This window comes from Vanessa cardui, chromosome 19, assembly GCF_905220365.1.
Source record: "Vanessa cardui chromosome 19, ilVanCard2.1, whole genome shotgun sequence".
Lineage (NCBI taxonomy): Eukaryota > Metazoa > Arthropoda > Insecta > Lepidoptera > Nymphalidae > Vanessa > Vanessa cardui.
In genome coordinates, this window is record NC_061141.1 from 9264041 (window position 1) to 9271956 (window position 7916).

At 30.9% G+C, this 7916-nt stretch overlaps 1 non-coding gene across 1 annotated transcript; it reads left to right on the forward strand.

Annotated features, from left to right (window-relative positions):
* Positions 1-235: 235 nt before the first annotated feature.
* Trnav-cac lies at positions 236-308 on the forward strand. The gene has a single exon. It is a non-coding gene; the product is annotated as a tRNA-Val (tRNA).
* The last annotated feature ends 7608 nt before the right edge of the window (positions 309-7916 follow it).

Genomic DNA, 7916 nt, shown 5'->3' on the forward strand with positions numbered 1-7916 from the left:
ATTATTGATGAGTGTTTTTGATATAAAAATGCATTGACTTATATAATTTTAACTAAGTATATCTCAGTATTTCAGATTAGTGTAAACATACCACATTCATTTCTAATAAAAAGTTATGATAAATATATTTGTCATTGAACTCATTTATATTTTTGAAAGTATATTAACTTGTAACTAAATTGGTCATATTTTCAATACTTTGACCAAATAAGGATATTTAGTATTTATCTGTATAGTTTCCGTAGTGTAGCGGTTATCACGTGTGCTTCACACGCACAAGGTCCCCGGTTCGATCCCGGGCGGAAACATTTCTTTTTTTAAATGAGGATATGATAAAATCCTTTTTAACATATATTTAATACATTTTGATTTATAAAATTACAGTTTCAGGGATTTAGATTTATTTAGGGACAGGTATTTTTTTATTTACTGAAGTATATATATACATTTCAATAATCAGTAATAGTATTAGTAACTTGTATTTTTAACTGTGTCTATTTACTTTTTTCTTACTAATTTCATTTATCTTCTGTTCATTTATTACAATCTATCGCGGATTGGCTTATATACATGTAAGTGATATATAAAGGTTTCCTTCCTATGTTTTCCATTAAAACCGAGCACGAAGTGAATCACAATTATTTCCATAACACAAGTGCTTTAACTACTTACATTGGGATCAGAGTAATGTATGTGATGTTGTCAAATATTAATTTATTTAAATTTCGATTATGATCAGTGCTCTAGACGCAGTGTCATCTCGACTAATTCCGAAAATAATTTAAAAATGTGTCTTATCATAATCTCAATGTGACAAATCTCAGGGATCGTGCTAAGTCATAATACCTAGCTGTGTCTACGTTTAAAGTTTAAACTGTGCATTAAACTTCGTGAGTTCAAGTCACGTTCCGCATTATACATGTCGCAGACATCTGGTTAAATCTGCTATTTGATTATATGACTGCAAAGAGCTCAGATGGCCCAGTGGTAAGAACTCGTGCATCTTAACCGATGTCTTCAGGTTCAAACCCAGGCAAGCACCTCTATATATATTTGCTTAGTTGTATTGCTCGGAGGTGAAGGAAAACATCGTGAGGAAACCTGTATGTGTCTAATTTCATCGAATTTATACCACATGTGCATTCCACCAACTCGCATTGGAACAGTGTGGTGTTAATATGTTCCAAACCCTTTCCTTAATGGGAGAGGAGGCCTTAGTCCAGCTGTGGGAAATTTACAGGTTGTTACATTACTTTTTTTACTTTATTTGAGTGAATTTGGGCAAAAGTTGACAACTAATTAGCGGATTGTTGTTAGCCCTTTGAACAGAGTGGACGTAAAATCAGTAAGGTGAGATTGTAATTTAATAATAATGTATGTAATAAATGACGTTCAGTCAAAACGTTGAACGTTACATCAAACAACTTGACAATTTGTCTTTAAGTCATACGGTTAAATGTTGTCATTCAATGAACGCACTAGTCATACACTCAAATAGCAGATTTAAGCAGATGACTGCGACATAAACATTAACAAAGGTGCACTTTATTACGTGAACTATTTAGACTAGTTTTCGGATCACTGAGTTATAAAATATTTGTTAAGTGAACGAATAATAATATACGAAATAGATTTTATTAAAGGTAGGAACTTTTGGGTTGTTATGTAAAGACGGAATAGGCTCCTTGTCTTATTTTACAATATTTATTTTTTTTACAAATTTAAATTGAGAATGTTTTTTTGTGAGTGAGTTGTATATAATGCAAAAAGTATAAATTTCATTAATGATATTATTAATAAGTATATGTTAATAATTTTATTGTAATTACAAAATATTTATTGAAGAAGTAGAGCTTCTCACGCGCGTACATAAGTAGACTTATGTATCTTTTTTTTTTCATTGTGATTTAGCAAAGACCATAGTAGTCGTATAAAATAGTTTTGTAGCGTTCTATGCAAATAACATTGGTGAGTAATTGAATTCCTAACGTGTTTACGAAATAGTTTTGAATTAAGATTGTACGAATCAATTTCATTTTGATTAATTTGCATTCCAGCACTTTCTTCAGTTGACATCGGATATAAACGAAAGTGTAATTATTAATTGTCCATATCAGTTTTTATATTTTACTTGTATTGATTAAAATTTGGTGAATTCTTTTGTAAAATAAACATACTTAAAAGTATAACGATCGTGTACAATAAACATTTTTTCAGAGATTTTGAAAATGCAAACTGATATGGTTCATTTGCAAGACTACGGATATTACATTAAATTATATAATATTATCATCTAAATATCGCGATTTGAAACAAATTATTTCAATATGGAACCCTTTAATCTTACATTTAAATGACACGGTCAACCCATCTGTAGAAAAATCACAATTTTTTTTATACTCTATGTACGAGTATAAAAAATATTGTTACGTCAAAAATATATCGATCTATATAAATTTTGAATTCCCAACTAATTTGTTGTATCGCAAAAACTTTGCGAGATCGTTCAACTCTCGCATGGCGACTCTAATTACGACAAAAAACCGATAATTGTATACTTGTAAGTCTATTACAAAAACAAGTGAACCCGCTAGTGACTTTAAACTATATGATAATCTTATAAAAGATACAAATCACATATTAAATCGTAGTAGCGTCAGCAAAAAAATACAATTCTGTTAAAAAATTAGTTTCGAACTTTTGTTCAAAATAAGGTATGACTTCTCTTGTATCGATGTTTTTACTAGCTATTGAAGAGTAAAATAATGCGTCTTCAGATTAACCTAATCGCACCAAATCTTGAATGACCATCCAGGGATCGCTTGCAAAATTACAAATCGATACGACACACTTTATTAAACGTTAGTACATTTGTAATAAAATAATATTGTTCGACTATATATGTTGTATGGTATTACCAGCGTTATGTTGATAACGAGGGGTTTAACTATTTTTTTATTTATTTATTTAGTTTACAACATCCACAGCCTCGCAAATGCCCCTTTTGATGCCCTTTTTTACATTTTACGTTAAACATTTTGGCATTTTATATTATATATGTTTATAATAAATTTCGTACTCAGCGGTTATGGACAACCTCGTGAGGAAACCTGCATGTGTTTCATTTCAACGTAACTCTACCATAAGTGAATCTGTATGGTGGGCATTATTTACTCCAAACGTTCTTCTCAAAGAGTGTCAAAGTTGTCAAAGTGTAAGTAAGCACAAGAGATCTATCGGTATTATCTTAGTTTACATTGATGTAAAGTACGGTTAATATTTCTTACAGTGCCAGCGTCTGAGATAAGGACAACTTGCAACCATGCATCCCATTTCCTAATCCACCATCCTATAACTAAATAGAAAAAGAAAACAATAAATAATTAAAGTACAAAGACAAAAATAGATGCATTCATACACGAATCCGATCCAAATATACCAATTATATTTTTTAATTAATTAGTTAATAAATAATCCAACTCAGATATACAGTGGATGTGTCGCGATGTGATGTAAATTGCACAAATCTAAATTAAAGTGATTAGTGGTCTGACAACTGTACCTAATTAGCGCGTTGCATCTCGGCGATTCACAACTTTCTCAAGGGAAACTTCGGATCGACCTATTCTCTTATCTGTTTGCAAGTGTACTATTGTTTCACTCTCATTATTTTATTTAGTACTTGTACTTACTATTTACGTGGGTTTGGAAAGTCACATTTATTTTGTTGTGTTTATGTTTACCCAATAGTCAGGGGCCACCTGAAAATCAGTGCTGTGTATTAGAACAGCTTATACTGAGATGAACCCCTTGCTACCTACACTGTGTTCTTTAGATTTAATCATTTTCTTCTGTATAATCTTAAATTTAATTATTTTCTTCTGTATAATCATTGCAATGTATGTGTGTAGCAAAATAAATGGGTTAAATGGTTCAAAATCTATAGCTACTACTCTATTCTATTGATATCTTAACGTACACTGTTGCCTGGAAGAGATCGCTATGTAGCGATAAGGTCGCCAAAGTAGTACGGCTCTTTTATTAGGGCTGAATCTATGTTGTAGTTTTTTTTTTTGTGGTGTCCAATCTTTACATAGTATAAAACAAAGTCGCTTTTTCTGTCCCTATGTCCCTTTGTACGCTTAAATCTTTAAAACTACGCAACGGATTTTCATGAGGTTTTTTTTAATAGATAGATTGATTTAAAGAGAATGATTTTGTAGTAGATATATACCGATATTTTTAAATGTTTCTAATGTGATGTCGTGAGTTTATAATTTTTTAGCGCTTACAAAAAAACTTATAAATAACATTTTCCAAGTACATTACTTTTAACAACTACTATTAATAATATAGAAATCATGTACGAGTATAATTATGTCAATTACTGATACAAGCATTGTATATTAATAATTATATATAATGAATAGACTTTAATTAAATTAGAGACTATTATATGAATCATTGTTATCATTTAATTAAACTTTTATTATTCACATCAAACATAATTTAATTCTAATCTCTTTATTCATAATAAAGGTAACGATGTTTCGTTAACATAATTAATCTTAGAATTAAATATTATTACTAGTAATAGCCGTCGTAAGAACATAATAATAATACGTACATAATATTAGCTTGCGCTATGAAGTATAGAATTTCAAAATAATAAAAAAAAAAAAATTATTTATTTAGAAATATAGGTAGATTAACAAATAGGCCAAAAATCACTGCCCAAAGAGATTACACTGTGCACACACTGTGATATTACACTTTGAGAAATATCAACCATCCTTTAAAACGTTTCCAATGTCGGGGATCAAGATACACAAACAACAACAACAGCCTGTAAATTTCCCACTGCTGGGCTAAGGCCTCCTCTCCCATTAACGAGAAGGTTTGGAACATATTCCACCACGCTATTCCAATTGTGGAATACACATGTGGCAGAATTTCTATGAAATTAGACACATGCAGGTTTCAAACACATTATTAAGACAAATTAAGCACATGAATCTTCGGTGCTTGCCTGGGTTTGAACTCGCAATCATCGGTTAAGATGCACGCCTTCTAACCACTAGGCCATCTCTGGTCTAGGGATCAAGGTGACCCTTTCAAATCGGATATAGGTTGATGATATAGGTTGATGATTGACAGGTTCTTACCGAGACCTGACCTGATGAGGGGATGGTACTTACCCAGACTGGTAAGAGCCCTACCACCAAGAATTGTTTGGTTGTTTGTCTGTAACTTGAGTTCTTCTATTTAGATTTTAATGTTTGTTTCACTATTATTTTTTATTGAAGATATTATGCAATTATTGTAATCATAAGTTACTTTATGAAAGAATATAACTGTATTAAAAAGCAAGTCTTTATGAAATACGTAAAAGGATAAAAATTTTTCATTTATTGTTTTTTGTTTAAATCGTTTATATTTTTCTATGACTGTTAAAGTATTTCATAGAATAAACTCGGGTCAACGACTCTCAACACTAAGGCATCCGCTACACGCTACACGTCAGACAAATGAATGATCGATGGAAAAAAATCGAATATCATTCACCATTCATCATCAAATAAGATCAATTGTTGTTTTACAATTTATAAAAATACTATATTGAACTTTATTTTCGTGAAATATATAAACAAAATAATTATTTGTATAACATTATTTACCATGCTTTTCGTCGCTAATGCGCCATCCACCTTGGGAACTAAAATGTTAGGTCCCTTGTGCCTGTAGTTACACTGGCTTAGTCACGCTTCAAACCGGAACACAACAATAGCAAGTACTGTTGTTTGGAGGTAGAATACCTGATAAGTGGGTGGTACCTACCTTGGCTTGGGCTTGCACAAAGCCCTACCACCAAGGCTTTTTAGACACTTTTTAGGAAACCTTTTTACTATTATGGTCTAAAATTAAATGCTTGCTTATAAGGCTGCTGATTCTGCGATCGTGGTTTAAATTCCCCGCTTTTAATTTGATATTTTCTCGAGTTCAAATTATTGCTTTGAGAGACAAAATATGTATAAACAGTAAAGCTTAATATTACTAAGATATTAAATATTATGTGGAAAAAATAAAATAGTAGAACAGTTATAAGTAACAGTAGGTGTACCATGTAATGGATGCCTTAGAAATAATACCACAGCGGTTACAAATTGCGCGGACACAAAAACTGTATCAGATACATTTTGTATTTCTATGAGAAGGTGTAGATTACAAACTTATATTTCATTTCCATCGGGGTTAATGAACTCGATTCTTTATAAATAAGAATACCATTAATATCGATTTGCTGATAAACTTGAGGAAGGAAAAGAAACTGTACAGTAATGAGTAATAATCTGGTAAAGTAAGCTGGTTGAAATTATTTTCGTATACTATATTGATATGAAAAAAATATTTTAGGTCATAGAATATACAGTTATATACAATTACACTTAGACATATTAGTTGGTTCTTTTTATAACATAGTTAAGACGGCTAGTAGACCATCTGATGGTTATCAATTCCTACACACTGGTTCCGTTTTTTTAACCATTCCAGACATTGCCAATGCAACCAAACCTTGAAAGTTTATTTATTAGGTCCCTTACACCTGCACCTGTTACTCTGGCTTACTCACACTAATATGCTTGACGGTAGAATTTCTGATAAGTGGATAACCTAACCTAACCTATCCAGACGAACAAAATCCAACCAAGAGAAACAAAACCCATTCAAGCAAGCCAGGTTGTATTTTCAGATAAAGTAAATTAAATTTTAAGTTAGTACCGGTTGTAGATACAGGTTGGACATAGGTTTATATTTCTATCTATCTTATTTTATATTAAACGCTCATTATATGTCACTGTATATAGGTTTCAGAGTTAAATACTTTGTGTATAGGGCTTATGTTTTGTAATATAAGGGTTGGTCTTACATTAATTTTTACTGGTAACAGGATTGGCTTTAAAGGTCTTGAAAAGGGCAATGGGGAGTGCAGGCCCTTATTATTATATACTGAATTAATTTCATTTCTCTCAGTAATGTTTGTCCATAATTTATATACTTTTTGTATAAGTAACTATTAAAAAAGACATTAGAAATATTATTATTATTAATCTTGATATATACATTACTAAAATTCTAAAGTCCAATAGGCTCTATTTCCCATTGTCCCTAATCCCCCTAAACCCGGCCCTGACTGCTCGTTAGAGCCGTAAGTGTTATTTGCATTCCTATGATTGAAAAGACACATATCGAGATAACAGAATGACAGTATATGCTAAAACTTTCTTTTTATTAACAATGAATGCATATGATTTGTTTGTTCGTTGTGCAATGTATCTTATGTATAATAAATAAACGGTTTAAATAAAACAGAGAAAAGCTAGCATGTGGAATACTATCGAATTAATAACTCGTTACCATGTCGTGTCTCTATGAAAGCTTGAATAAATTTAATCATTACTACAAAAATCACTCACTCACTATTTATAATTAAAATTATCCAAGAAAAATACTTATTTCTTTATAATGCTTCTGTTATAATATATATGTAATTCTGGTTGCGCTTGATTATTTTTTCCATATATATAACTATCAAAATAATATCATTTTCTATTACAAATCGATTACTAGGGTGTTTGGCTAAGTGCATTCGAATAACTTTAAATTATCAGGATATATAGATTACATATTATGTAATTTTCATATTAAATATTAGCCTTTTTACAGACGCAATGAAAAATTTCCATGTGACTTTGGCGATTATAATTTGAAACATGGAAATATAATTATTATAGTGTAAATTCCACTTCGACAAGGCTACTCTGTATGATCAGCAATTTTTTTGAAAAATTCATATTTTTAAACTAGATTGAACGTAAAGTCTTACGACCACCGATGAAGGAAGTACGTTCATGAGT